Source organism: Symphalangus syndactylus, chromosome 1 (assembly GCF_028878055.3).
Source record: "Symphalangus syndactylus isolate Jambi chromosome 1, NHGRI_mSymSyn1-v2.1_pri, whole genome shotgun sequence".
NCBI lineage: Eukaryota > Metazoa > Chordata > Mammalia > Primates > Hylobatidae > Symphalangus > Symphalangus syndactylus.
The window spans coordinates 101,459,011-101,473,936 of record NC_072423.2 but is presented as its reverse complement, the minus strand read 5'-3'; the positions used below and the strand labels follow the sequence as shown (position 1 = coordinate 101,473,936).

General features: G+C 58.7%; 1 protein-coding gene across 3 annotated transcripts in view; it reads left to right on the top strand.

The window, feature by feature from the left end:
- LSP1 (lymphocyte specific protein 1) overlaps positions 1 to 14,926 on the top strand; it is a 40,613-nt gene that overhangs the window by 1,686 nt on the left and 24,001 nt on the right. The window lies entirely within an intron of this gene.

Sequence of the window (14,926 nt, the reverse complement as noted above, 5' to 3'; positions counted from 1 at the left end):
GGGTCTGCAGCGACGCCCGGTGCCCTGTGCCATGTCCATGGGTGCATAGTCCTTGAGCTGCATGGAGGGTGGAGAACTGGGGTGCCTGATGGGGAGTCTGGGGCCCCCAATGGGAGAACTTGGATGTCCGATGGGGAAACTGGGGACCCACAGACAAGTGGCAGGAAGTCTTGCGGGGACCCCCCCCTCACAACAAGGGTGGAGGTCTTTTCCGCTTGCCTCTGCGCCCTGGACTCAATGGGGGAGGCGCGTGGGATCCTAAGCCCGTGGTGGATGCCTGAAGCAAGGAGACCCCAAGACGTGTCCTGGACTGCTGGGGAGGAGCTGGGGACTGTGGGACCTGTTAGCTTGGGAAGAGGCGAGGTGGGGGCTGGGGAGCAGCTGCTCTGGGATGGGTGGAACTGGCCCGGGCCCGGCCACCTGCCCACAGGACTATCTGAGAGGGGCTATCCTGCCTTGAGGGTCTGGAGGCCGCCAGGCTTGGGGCCCAGCAGGCCTCAGGGCAGGGCACCCAAAGCTGGCCTTGACCTGCGGTAAAGGACAAGGCCCAGGATCCTGGCAGGTGCCTGTGCTGGGTGCTGGGCACCGTGTGTTGGTTGGGGTGGGGACATGAGGGGGCATGGCAGAGCTTGTGTGTGGGACTGCCAGAGCTAGGCAGAAAAACCCCGCTGCCAAAGGCCTCCTAGCAGGCAGCTGTACTCTGTGGTACCAATGGGCATCCAGCCCTGTGCTGGGGTGGGTGGAGAGGGCTAGGGACCTGGTAACTGGGCTCCCTGGCAGAGGGGAGCTGCCGGCCAGCAGGCATCCAGGTATCACAGCTGAGCCTCGCCAGGGGAACCCGAGTTGCCCCCGGTGCGGGTCCCAGAAGAGATGGGAGGGCTCAGGGCGTGGGGTGCAGGGACAGGTAGGGCTTTGAGGGGCAGAGGGGTGACGTGCTGATGGTCAGGGGATGGGGATCCGGTGCTGGGGATAGAGGCCGGCCTAGGAACAGGCCAGCGGGAGCTGTGGCCTGGTGTGCAGAAGGGAAGGCGCTGGGGCCCAGGTTGCAGAAAGGGCGTGATGCCCGCAGCCACACAGGATGGATCTGAGAGGAGGCCTAGGGTGACGCTCACACACCCCAAAACTGCAGCCAGGGCTGCTGCCAGGCTCTGCCTTGGTGCTGATGGCAGAGGGTCCCTGTCTACCCGACCCAGGGCGGTGCAGGGACCACCTCCCGGCCTTCATGCAAAGCTCCTGTGCTGCGTTGGTGGCTGCAGTCACTGTCCTGTGTCTGTGTCCTTGGTGGCCGTCACATTGTCGTGGGCCTGGTGGTGTGAGGGGTCCGCATCTCTGACTTCTTCCTGCCAAATCCCACTTGGGTACAGGTGCGGGGGCCGCTGAAGGGACCCTGAGTGCCATGAGTCTGGAGGCTAAGCAGAGGCCGGGGCTGGCTGAGGGCTGGGTCGGGATGTCCGTGCCTGTCCCCAGGGAGAGGTGGGAGGATACCCTGCCCAGGCCATGTGCAGGGAGACAGGCTGCTGGGTGCACGACAGCTGCGTCCTGGTTCCAAAACGGGCCCTCCTGTCAGCACCACCCCCAGCCCTGGACTAGGTGCTGCTCCTGGTCACCTCAAGCCCATACAAGGGCAGGACATGAGCCTCTGGGCTGGGGCACCCCCACCTTCCTCCTTGGCCTCATCCTTGGCCACCCCCTCCCAGCTGTCTCAAATGCCTTGGATCCCCGGGGTGGGGCGGGGCCAGGGCGGGGGGGTTGGAGTGGGCATGGCCAAGGCACAGATGATCCTGGGGCATCTTGATGCAGATCCTGGGAGGCCAGGGCTGCACCTGTGCCGGGGCTGTCAGGAGCTCCAGCTGGAGAGCGGCAGTTCTCCTGGGCTCTGCAAAGCCTGGACCCCCTCCTTGGACATCCCCTGCCCCCCCCGAATTGCATGGGGTGCGGAGCCAAGCCTGACCTTTCAGAATGAAACTGAGAGCCCCAGTGCGGCAGGCTTCTCATTTCACAAGGTGACTAAGGGAACCGGGGAGTTTCCTGTCTAGGATGGGACAGAAGTCCCCTGCACCCAGGCAGGGATGTGTGTCCTGGGAAGCCCCCACATGGGAGTCCCCAGGAAGGCCCAGGCTGGGCAGGCTCGGCTGCGGCTGGAGCAGAGCAGGCGAGACAGCCCCCCATGCATCTCACAGAGCGCCAGGGACGCCAGGCTGTGATGGTCTCAGGACATGCCCCCGACATGAGGCCCAGGGCAGGCCAAGCTCCTCCAGCCGGACAAGTGGGTCCAGCCCCTCAGACTGTCCCATGATGTGGCCCCTCCCCTCAGACTGCCCAGGACGGGGCCAAATTCCTCAGAACCACCCCTCCATAATGTGGTCTCTCAGATGCCCCCAGGACAGGACTGTTCTCTCCCACCAGGCCTCAGGCCAAAGAAGGTCCCCTGACCCCAGGCGGAGTCTAGGCTCTGCTTCCTCCACTCGGGGGCACTCCTGTCTCGCCCCACTGTCCAGCTGACAGTCACTAGCTTGTCCTTGTCCCTTGGGGACAGGGACGAGGATTTCACAGAGCTCCCTTGTGGCTCTGTGGGGACTCCTTGGTGACGCTGGGGGATGCCTGCCCTCTATAGCCCCAAAGAGCAAGGTTCTCCCCACACTGAGGAACTATCTGGCCTTGGAGGCCTTGAGGCGATGAGGGTGGGGCAGTCCCAGTTCACAGCTGGGGAGGGTCAGGATGCCCTCTCGGACCTTGGGTTCGACATATCCAAATGTTGGAGTCCAGTTCTGCAGGGGTGTACCCTCCCTGGGGTCACACTGTGTTTTTGGCTGCAGTGCCTGTCCTTGGCCCAGCTGCCCTGGGGTGCCCACCCCATGCCCACACCTAGAAGGCAAGTCTGCCTGCCCCCACCCTGTCCCACAGACACCCTGGTGGCCCTCTCAGTCTGCCTCTACTGTAGCCCAGGCCCCCATCAGGATGACCCTTCCCCCAGTCTGTTCCCCATGCGCGACCAGGCCGTGCCTCCCATGGAAAGAACCATTCACCAGCTACAGGCAAAGTCCATGCCCCTGGGTGGCCACGCCGGGCCCACCTGGCCTGGTTGAACTCACTTCCCATCCCACTGGCTTTCCCAGCTCTTCCCAGTTTTGGAAGGTGTCAGAGCCCTGGCACATGCCCTTTCTAGCATCACCCAACCACCCTGCCCTTCTGTGGACCTTCAAAGGCTTGCCCAGCCCACGGTGGGAGGCCGCTGCCCCGGACTCTGGCAGCACCTGCCATGGACAGGGCCAGTCCTGGAGCCCTGCCTGGCCCATCGGAGCCTCCCTCGCTTCTCTGTGTGCTGAGCTGAGTTGGGAAGGGCAGGGATGACCTGAGGGGCCACTCTGGCAGGGCCCCTTCTGGCCATCTGTCCCCGGAGACTCTCAAAGCTCCAGATTCTGTAGGAGGAAGGGGCTGGAGGTCCCTGGCAGCCCCCTGGAAGTCTTCATCTGAGCAGTAGGAGCCCATGGGATGGAACTCCCCAGGCAGCCAGGCCCGTGGGCAGCCCTCCCGCCCACCTGCCCTCTGAGCCAGGGCTGGGCACTACCTGGAGGATGTGCAATGCTCCAAGCTGGGGCAGACGGCCCTGAGAGCCCCCAGCAGTGCCCACAGCTGCTCAGGAAAGAGGGCAGCGCTGGGGACAGTTGGGGAAGCCACCTCAGCCCCAGCCCTGGCCCCACAGCGGCTGCTGAGGGAGGTTAGGATTGAGGGCTAAGCCCTGGGGCTCCCTCCCTACACCTTCCTGTGGTCAAGACCTGATGTCTGGACCCGAGATCCCCGGGGAGGTCCCCTTCCTTCTGCCCTGGGTAAGGGGTCTCAGGCATCTGGAAGTTTCCCAGGGAAGCAGAAAGTTGTCTTCTTCCTCTTGGGCTGGCAGGCGCTGCTGTCCGCCAACACCCAGCCGGGCTGGTCGCACAAATGGGAGCATCACAGGCCCCACCCCCACTGATTCTGGAAGCCAGAATCCTTCCTTCCTGTGCCCCCTTCCTGGTTCCCTCATGTCTCCTAGAACAATCCTGGAGCCACACAAGGGCAGTGCCAGTAGGGTCTGGGGTCCAGCTGGGACAGGCCCTGGCCGTTGGCACCCTGGGTTGGCAGGATGGTGGGCCTCCCCTCCACTACCCTACAGGTCAGTCTGCCTCTGCCTCAGTTCCCTGAGAACGTGCCAGAGGGATGGGTGAGCCCTAGAGAAGAGGAGGCTGTTGGCAGCGGAGAGGGCCCAGTGGTCTCCCGCTCTGAGTCCTCAGCCTGGTGAGGAGTGGGGGTGTGAGCTCTGCCTTGCAGTTCCAGCCCCTGAGATCCCACTGCTGGGGCAGTGGGAGGGGGATGGGCTGCAAGGCCCCAGGGCTGGCCTTGCATCGGCTGCTATCGGCCCTTGTATTGCTTTCTGGATGAGTAAGCTGTACCCCTCTGAAGCCTCAGTTTCCCCGTCTGCACACTCAGAATGTAGCCACTCAGACCAAGCACTCACTCCAGGCCAGTCTTTGCCAAGCTATTTATTTATTTATTTATTTATTTATTTATTTATTTATTTGAGACAGAGTCTCGCTCTGTTGCCCAGGCTGGAGGGCAGTGACACAATCTCGGCTCACTGGAAACTCCGCCTCCCAGGTTCAAGAGATTCTCCCACCTCAGCCTCCCGACTAGCTGGGATTACAGGCACCTGCTACTGCCGCCGGCTAATTTTTGTATTTTTAGTAGAGAAGAGGGTTTCACCATGTTGGCCAGGCTGGTCTTGAACTCCTGACCTCAGGTGATCCACCCACCCCAGCCTCCCAAAGTCCTGGGATTACAAGCATGAACCACCGCGCCCCACCTTTGCCAAGCTTTTTAAACCAAGGCTCTTGTTTCATCCCCCAGAGCTGTGAGGCAGGTCCCTGCAGCTTCCCTTTTCACAGATGGAAACCCAGGCTCACAGGGGCCAAGTGCATTGTCCAAGGGCTGCTCCCTGCCTGGGGAGGGGCTAGAGTCCTTACCCCTGTGGGGTTCCGTGCTGAGGGCCCACAAGACCTGTGGGCACCAGCAGGGAGCTGGGCTGGGCTGCCCTTCCCGGGGGCTCTCTGACCCCACACCACACACCACCCACTCTGGACTCAAAGGCTCCCAAGAGCGCCAGAGCACTGCTCATGGCCCAAGCTCAGCAAGCACCCAGAGGGACCGTCCCGAAAAACAGAACTGGGACCAGGCGCTGCTGGACCAGCAAAGGGACCGTCCCGAAAAGCAGAACTGGGACTGGGCACTGCTGGACCAGCAAGGTCCTCCACTTCCCTCCAGCCCAGCCCCGCCCAAATCCCAGCCCTCAGCATCTTTTTGGTGGCCACTAAAGACCTTCTGGGAGACGGCAGCCCAGGACCACAAGGCAATCAGAGAGGGCTTTCCATGTGCACTGAGGCAGACAGAACCAGGCCCTGGCTGTGGATGAAGCTGTATTGATACTTAGAAGAGAGGGAAGCGAGTGGGCTGGAGAGGCTCGGCCAGGGGGCAGCCCAGCAGGGCCCCTTCCCCAGGGTTAGACTCTCTACAGCCAGCCCAGCCCCCATCCCCTCCCCAACATCTAGGGACCTGGAAAGAGGTTGGAGGGGCGCATGGGGGTGGGGTTGATAGGAGATTAGGGTACTGAGAAAGCCAAGCCTCCTAGCTGTGTCCCACCCAGCACGGCCCCGCCAGTGCCAGACACAGGCAGACAAGGGAGGAGGGAGATGCTGAGCAGGGGTGGAGGGAGGAAAGCCCCTGGCCCTTTCTTGGGGCCAGGCAAGTCCTATCCTAACTCCATCTGCTAACTGCCTCCAAGCTGCTTGTGGGTTGTCGGGGAAGGGAGTTTGTGGCAGGGAGGGCCTCTGAGTCCCCTGTATCTCCCGGCAGGAGGAGGGAGGCAGATGGGCCCCTGACCTCAGAGCTTGGAGCAGGGCCGCTCTGTGCGGGGCATTTGTAGGTCACAGCATGAAGGGTTCCGGCATACCTCCTGGGTTCCCAGTTTCCCTGGGAGCAGGGGTGCAGACTCAGGGGCCTCTACACACACCACACACTCGGGGAGAGTGGCTGAGGTGTCCAGGATACCCTGTCCACTGGGGCAGGGGGTGGGTTCTATGCCCAGTACCCTTCCCAGAGTCCCCAGTCTCCAGCTACCCATGGGCTGCAGATGAGGATCCAAGGTTGTGCAGGGTCACTCTCCTGCTCCATCCCTGGCAGGTGGGACCTCACCTACTGCTCCTTTCCGCTCCAGAGAAGAGCACATCCCTCTCATCTCAAAAGTGCCTGTGCTCCTCCTTCCTGGGTGGAACCTACACTTTTGACAGTTTGGTTTCTGAGGCAAGGCTGCCTCCTCCTCCTCTCCCGGGTACCTCCCCTCAGAAAAGCAATGGGACTTGGGATGAAAGGATCTAGCCAGTTCATTCCAGATGAATCTAGAAATAATCCCTTAGCCTTTCTCCTAGACCCAGTCCCAACCAAAATCTGAGCTTCATCACCACCACCCAGCACCCACCATTCACCACCCAGCCCCCAGCCCCCAGCACCCAGCACCCACGACCCACCATCCTGGCCCCTACGTGTGGCTCTGGCCCATTCTCCTGCTGTCAGCAGCGCTTGCTTGAACAGAGGGCCACACTGAACAGATGCATACTCCAAGCATTTGGAGGCTGCCTCCTCTTTAAATCAGAGACATTTATCCACCAGGGATCACTCGGGAGCCACTGAGGCCACCACCCTGACCTCCCCTGTCCCCATGGACTCTCTCAGTGCTCAAAGCACCTTTCACTGGGCTGCTGCTCTGTGAACATACATTCGCAGGTATGTGTCAGGGATGATGAGAATGTGTCAATATGAAGACAGATCCCTACCCCTGTAGCCCCTGCTTAGGCTCTATAGAGGTGCTCAGCCTCCTGGGCCACGGTGGTCTGCTTTATTCTTGGGCCATGAGCTTATGAACCATGTCTTAGCTGCATAAGAAAGGAAAAATAAAGATTAGAAAAGAATCAATTATGGAGAACAGTATGAATGAATGGAAAGATGAATGAAGAATGATAGGAAATAGGAACAAATGGATGGATGGATAATTGAATGATGGATGGATGGATGGATAATGATGGATGGATGGATGGATGGGTGGATGGATGGAGGGATGAGTGGATGGATAGGTGCATGGATAGATGGACAGGTGGATGAATGGATGGGAAGATGGATGGGGGTGGATGGATGAATGGGTGGATGGACTCATGTATAAATAGAGTATAACTCATGTATAAATAGAAAGAATTATTTAGTAATTGATGAATGGATGAACAAATGAGCAGATGAACAAAAAATAGATGGATGGACAGAAGAACATATGTATGTATATATGGATGTTTGGATGAAAGAACGAATGGATGGGTGGATAGATAAATGCAGATGTGATATTTAGAATATTTAACAAAGCATGTAGTACAAATATTAATCTACCGGAATGGGTGCTGATTATATATATTCCTATATTCAACTGTGTTGTATCTGTGTATATTGGCTGATCATCAGCCCAACAGCTAAATGAGCAATTGTACCAAAACAAAAGATGAGTGGATTTGTGGATGAATGGATGGTGGATGAATGGGTGTATAAATGGGTGAATGAATGTAATGATGGAAGGACACATGAGATGGAATTATGTATGGGTGGATGAGTGGATGGCTGGCATATGGACATATAAATGATTGGAAAGATTAATAGAAGGATGTCAGGAGAGGTAGACATATGGATGGATATGGATAATAGATGAATAGATGGATATATGGGTGGATATAACAAGAGATGAGTAGAAAGATAAATGGATAATGAATCAATAGACAATTGAATCCGTGCTGAGTGAACTGTTAGAAAGAACGGATGTGTGAGTACACACTAATAAATCAGGAATTTTGCACTCTCTTCCTGAAACACTTCCTCCCATTTCTCTCATTTCTTTTCAAATAAGAGAAGAATTACTTCTTTCCATGAGGCTTTCATATATAAAAACCCAAGGAAAGAATTACTTATTTCCATGAGGCTATCATACATAAAATATCAATCTCCTCCAGAACTCCATATGCCTTTACCCTGATTTATATTTTCTGTCATATTTTCCATCATCTGACCTTTATTTATTTATGTGTTTGTTCCCACACTTGAAACATGATCATCGTGAGAGCAGGGACTTTGTTAATGCTAAATCCCCAACACCTTCAAAGTGTCTGCATTCAGTACAAATTTATTGAATAAATATATGGAAGGATGGAGAGACAGATGGATAGACATATGGATGGATGGATGGATGGATGGATGGATGGATGGATGAGTGGATGGATGGATGGGTGGATGGATAGATGGATGGATGAATAGATGGATGGATAGATGGATAACAGATAGATAGATGAATGATTGGATGGATGGATGAATGGATGGGTAAATGGATGGATGGATAGGTGAATAGATGGATAAGTGAACGGATAGATGGATGGATGGATGGATAGATGGGTGGATGGGTGGGTGGATAGATGGATGGATGGATGGATGGATGGATGGATGGATGGATGGATGGACTGGTGGATGAGTGGATGAATGGATGGATGGATGGGTGGATGGATAGATGGATGGATGAATAGATGGATGGGTGAATGGATGGGTGGATGGATGGATGGATTGATGAGTGGATGGATGGATGGGTGGATGGATAGATGGATGGATGAATAGATGGATGCATGAATAGATGGATGGGTGAATGGATGGGTGGATGGATGGATGGGTGAATGGATGGATGGATGGATGAATGGATGGATGAGTGGATGGATGGATGGATGAGTGGATAAATGGATGGATGAATAGATCGGTGGGTGAATGGGTAAAATGGATGGATGAACTGATGGATGAATGGAGAGATGGACAGAGAGATGGATAGATGAGTAGATGGATGGATGAGTGGGTGAATGGATGAGCGCACACATAACAGTGGAGTTGACATCAAATGCTCTCCCATATTGTCCCTCACAGGACATGCCCTAGTTGTAAAACCATGAATCTTGGCCACTGCATGTAAATATCTGTTCTTGTCACTTCCCATCCATCAGCATTTCTGACAGATGATCATTCTCTAGTGACAGGGAAGTCCTGCCATTCCAAAGTAGCTCTTTTCCCTGTGGGAATATTCTTCCTTCTTTTGAACTAAAATACGCCTTGGCCACATTTCATTCCTGGCTGTCTGTGGCTGGACTCCCTCCAGAAGTCAAAACAGGAGGCAAGGAGGAAATAGGCAGGTTGAGGTGCAAATAAAGCACAAGCTCACTGCCCCCGGTAATCTCACCTCACCTGGGTGATCTGGCCTCCCTGAGTGATCTCAGTTTCTCTGTGTGATCTCACCTACCCCTGGTAATCTCACCTCCCCTGAGTGATTTAGCTTTCCCTGGGTGATCTCACCTCCCCTGGGTGACCTCACCTCTCCTGGGTGACCTCACCTCCCCTAGGTAATCTGGCCTCCCCTGGGTGATCTCACCTCCCCTGGGTGATCTCACCTCCCCCCCAGGTAATCTTGCCTCCTGTGGGTGACCTCCCCTCCCCTGGGTGATCTCACTAAACGTTTGTCCAACCTGAGGTCCAGCCCTGGCTACCATCCCTCCTGCTTACTCCAGAATCCTGTGGTCTCTGCAGCTCTGCGGATGCTGGGGATGTGGGGCCAACACCATGGTCTCTAGTGTACATTCCCTGCTCCTCCTGGGTTGTGCCGGGGGAGGGGAGATGCTGTGGGCTCCTCTCTCCAGGACTGGCCCTGGGACCCAGCCTGGTGTGTGCGTAGGGAGTGGGGACGGACTTCCTGACCCCCGCAGTCTCCATGGGGTAGCCCACCACCTGAGTCACCACAGCCCGGGCTATGGTCCCATGTGGAATTTTCCGACTGTCGCCGCCACCCCCGGCACACTGCCCTCCCCAGTGATTCACCCGCTCGCCTGTCTGCTCACAGCCTCACCCTTGCTTCTGTCAATGCTCCCTAGGTGCTGCGCAACCCCAACTCCCTGGCCTGGCCAGGATCATGATAGCTGGGGAGGCAAGAGGTGGCTGTTCTCCGTGGATATGGGGACACAGGGTGGCATAGGCAGATGAGTGCCCATGCACAGATGGTGGCCCGGGACTAATCTGGTGGCCAGTGGCTGGCAGACCCGGCTCTGGTTCTGGCTGTGCCAGGCCCTCGCTCTGTGACCTTGGATGCCAGTGCTGCTGGCTGGACCTTGGTTTCTCCATCCGGGACATGGGTACTGTGGTGGTTCTGAGTGCCAGCAAGCTGGGCAAGCCGCCGGATGTGAGACTGTCATCGCGGAGCTGACCCTTGGTGAGCCCTGAACATGTGTCCCATCCCACCCCTCGTCCGTCAGGCCACTAGCCCCAAGTGTTCTCCAGTGAGTCACAGCAGCCAAGCCCAACCAGAGGAACAGAGGGCTGGGCTGCTCCTCCCTGGGCCAGGGCCAGAGGACGGGGGCAAGGGGGGCCTGGCTGGCGAGGGCATCAGGCCGACTTTGTGCCCACTGGCCACCTCTTGGGACCATGCTGTGCCAATACCAAACCGAAGATGCTGCGTTGGTGGTGTCTCTGCCTCTTGGGTCATCTCTGCAGTCTGGTTGGGGTGTTGGGGCCACCAGGAAAGGCAGCAGCCTCCCCATTTGGGGAACAGAGAGGGTTCTAGGGGTGCCAAGCCTTCTCTGGAGGTGACAACAAGAGCAGAGGCCAGGAATGAACAAAGGGAAAGTGGAGAACCAGGAGCGGGGGAGAGGGGAGGAGGGGAGAGGAAGGGAGGGGAGGGGAAGGGAGGGAGGAGGGAAGGAGGGAGGGAGACAGAGATAGGGACAGAGACACCAGAGGGAAAGGAGAGAGGAGAGAGGGGCTGAGTGCGAGACGGGGAAGGAGGGGACAGGACAAAGAGGAACCAGCGAAGGGTCCAGGCCTGCGGTGATGGTGAGGGAGGTGGCAGGTTGATGGGGGGGCTGGACAAGAATGGCCGACGAAGGAGAAGAACAGAGGAGGGCCCGGGCAGGGCCTGGCAGAGGGCATGAGGCACTCTGAGGTGGGAGGTGGCGATGGGCAGAATAGGCCCCTGTGCCTGGGGCAGGGGCACCACAGAGGGCTAGGGGAGACCGAGAGGCGGGCAGCGGCTGCCAAGGTGGCCTGAGGGCAGAGGCGGAGGGAGGAAGAGAAAGAAGAAGGGAGGGAGGGAGGGAAGGAGGCAACCACGCTGCCCATCAGCGGGCCACAGAGGTCTGGCTGAGCCCCACGCTGCTGGGCTGGGAGAGTTTTCGCTCTGACATTTTTACTCTTCTCGGAAGGAGGAGGAGGTGGAGGTGGAAGAGATGGAGGCGGGAGGAGAAGGGGGCTGGGGGAAACAAAAGAGAAGCAGCTGCTGAGAGTCCTGAAGTAGGAGACGGGAAAGGGAGACCCACAGTCAGGGAGACCCGCAGGGATGGGGACACAGGGACCAGACTGCCCGCAGGGAGCCGGCCTGCAGACCCTAGTGCTAGGAGCCGAAGGGAGGGACCAGGCTGCCCACAGACCCCTGTGCCAGGTGCCAGAGGGAGGGACCAGGCTGCCCAAGGGAGCCAGCCCACACACTCCCGTGCCAGGGGCCAGAGGGGCCAAGACAGACAGGCAGAGGGTCACAGGGACAAGAACACCAGAGAGAAGGGACAGGGGAGGGGTGGCAGCCAGTGAGAGACCGAGGGCCAGGGCAGAGCGCCAAGGAAGTGCAGGAGTGAGGGGCCGGGAGAGGCAGGAAAGCCAAGGAGAGCCGGGCATAAGGGGGCAGGGGTATGGGAGGAGGGCAGCAGAGAGGAGGGCCAACAGGACAGGAGCCTTTGACGATGCTGCTGTATCCCCGGGGCTGGGGTCAGGCCAGGTCACCGCCTGAGCAGAGGCTGCAGCCTGGGCAGTCCCGAGCTTCTGAGGAGGAACTCTAGCAGACAGGGCCTGGATACCCTCTTGAGGTAGGTCTCTCCTGCCCCGGCTGGGCACGGAGGGCAGGGCAGGGCAGGGTGCCCGTGCTGGGCTGCCACATGCACCGGGCCAGGCTCCCAGGCACGGGGCCACTGGGCCTCCCCCCAGCTTTGGTGGGCTCCGCTGCCTCAAGCGTGGGCAGGGAGAGGGTGCCAGGCTGGCCGCGTGTACATGTGTGAGTGCGGAGGCTGCTTGAGGCCTCTCTTCCTCCCGGCTCCTGGCAGCTGCCTATGCATCCTCCTCCCCCATCCCACCTGCACCGCTGGCTGCACTGTCGCCCGCTTACACCTTCCCACCTGCACTGTCGGCTGTACTATCGCCCGCTCACAGCGTCCCACCTGCACCGCCACCGGCTGCACTGTCGCCTGCTCACACCTTCCCACCTGCACCACCGGCTGCACTGTCGCCCACTCACACCTTCCCACCTGCACCACCGGCTGCACTGTCGCCCGCTCACACCGTCCCACCTGCACCGCCACTGGCTGCACTGTCGCCTGCTCACACTGTCTCACCTGCACCACCGGCTGCACTGTCGCTCACTCACAGCATCCCACCTGCACCGCCGCCAGCTGCACTGTCGCCCACTCACAGCGTCCCACCTGCACCACCGGCTGCACTGTTGCCTGCTCACACCTCTCCCCAAGCCCCAGGGGTTCTGCTCAACTCTGAGCCCCCAGGATGAAGGGCCCATCCTCCGCGTTGCTTCTGGGGCCTCCCGTGGGGTCCTTCGGACCCTGGGCACCCTCCTATTACCCTCGCTTCACAGATCATGAAACTGAACTTTGGGCTGAGCTTACCCGCCCTGGCCACAGCCACCAACCCTGAGTGGGAGGCTCCTCAGGGCCAGGGAAGGTATCCGCACCTTGTCCACCTGCAGGCTTTGGGCCAGTGTGGTGCCCTCTCCAGCCTGTTTCCTCCTCTGTAAAGTAGTGATGTGGCCCTTCATGGAGTCAGGTGGGAGAGCAGAGTTTGGAGGGCCCAAGGCTCCTCAGGACCCAGCCTGGGCAGTCTCACAGATATCCCTCTGCACCATCAGCCACTCTGAGCCGCCTGCAGTGCCCTTCCTCCTCCTCAACCCTTCCAGGCTTTTAAGCCAAGTTGAAACACCACCTCCTCCTCAAAGGCTGCCTTGCTTCTTCCTAACCTGGAGGGCTGTCCTGCTCTGACTCCCTTTGATGGCATGGAGCATGCTGGCCAGACCTGGAGCTCCTGGGAGGCAGGGCTGGCATTGGTCAGCTTGCCATTGCCCACCCAGTCCAGGCACTCAGTGCTGAGATTCTGAGAGGGCAGAGAGCCAGGGATGCCCACGGGGGTGAGCTAAGCAGGGTCTGAGGAGTTGAGGGCAGCCCGGCTCACCCCTCCTCCCCAGTTCCCACTTGTTGGGTCCGTGCAGATGCAGAGATGGCTCTGATCTGGTCCCCACCTGGCAGGGTCTCCGGCTGCCACCCGAGTTCAGGACCAGCACCAGGATCTGCAGTGGGCCCCTAGCTGGGCACACCACATCCCAGGCTCCCCCTACCCCTGGCCCCCCATGAGCCTCCTCCTCCTGGGCTTCCAGGCTCTGTTGGTCAGACCTCCCTCCCTGCCCAACGGGAATGTGTTTCCCCAGGGGACGCTGCTGTTCCCCAGGAGCTCTGTGGCCTGGGATTTGAGGAGTACCTGGGGTCAATCCCCCAGGCTCACCAGTGCTACTTAACAAATGGGCCCAAGAGAAGGAAGTGCAGCCCCAGGAGGAGGGGTAGAGCCCCTGTCTGGCTGTGTGGGGGATCACCCCCTTGTCACCAGGGGCTTGGCCATGAGCATCCGTCCAGCGGGCCCAGCACCAACTGCAGCCCCACGTGAGCAAGCAGCACTCAGGAGGCACTGGAGCCGCGTAGGCCCAGGCTCGGGGCCAGTCCCTGTGGACCTGGAGAGGAGACAGCGGGGAGGGGACCTCACTTGAGGTGGTCAGCCAGTGGGTTGGTGGCATAAGGACCCGTCCCTTTGAACTCCCTCGGAACTTGCCCTGATGGGGGCCGGGCAGAGGGCAGCAAGAGTCCCTTGTCCAGCTAAGGGGAGCAACCAGGGTGAGCTACATGAAGCAAGGCTCATGCGTGTGCACTAACACACACCCCCTCCAGGACACAGACCCAGAGGCCGCTGCACCCCACCCACCACACCCACACACGCACATGTGCACACACACATACACACACACATGCACATGCATGCACATGTACACACACGCACACACACGCACACGCACGCACATGTACACACACGCACACACACGCACATGCACGCACACATGCACACACTCACATGCACACACACGCATGCACACACACATGCATACACACATGCACATGCACACACGTGCACACACGTGCACACACATGCACATGCACACACACATGCACACGCACATGCACACACACGCACAAGCACACTACCACCTGGGACAGTGCTGTGCTCACCACCACTGCCATAATCACTTCTCTGCAGCCTCCTACAGCTCAGACTTCCCCAGTCCCAGCCCTCCAGGTCAGGCAGGCCGCCCCCTACCCACTCCCTGTTGGATAAAGGAGTGAGCCAGGCTCAGAAAAGCTGTGGGTGAAGAGACTTCAAGGCCACTCAGCAGGGCATGATGAGCCCGGGTCCCCTGGTCCCTCCTCCACCTGCATCACCCCACCCCTTTCCCGGGGACCCCCTGGGTGTCCTGCCATGTCAGGTGCAGGGCTGGGAGAGGCACTGCAGGCAGGGTGCTGTGTCCCCAGTGATGAGCCCTGAAGGGACATGCTAGGTGCCAGCAGCTGCCAGGGAGTAAATTCAATGCAGTTTACATTCATTAAAAACGGTGCCCTGGGCCAGTGGGAAAACGTGTCCCCCCTGCCCCATCGTCCCCCGCCCCTGCCCCAGCGATTCTCCTTGTCTACATCCGGTG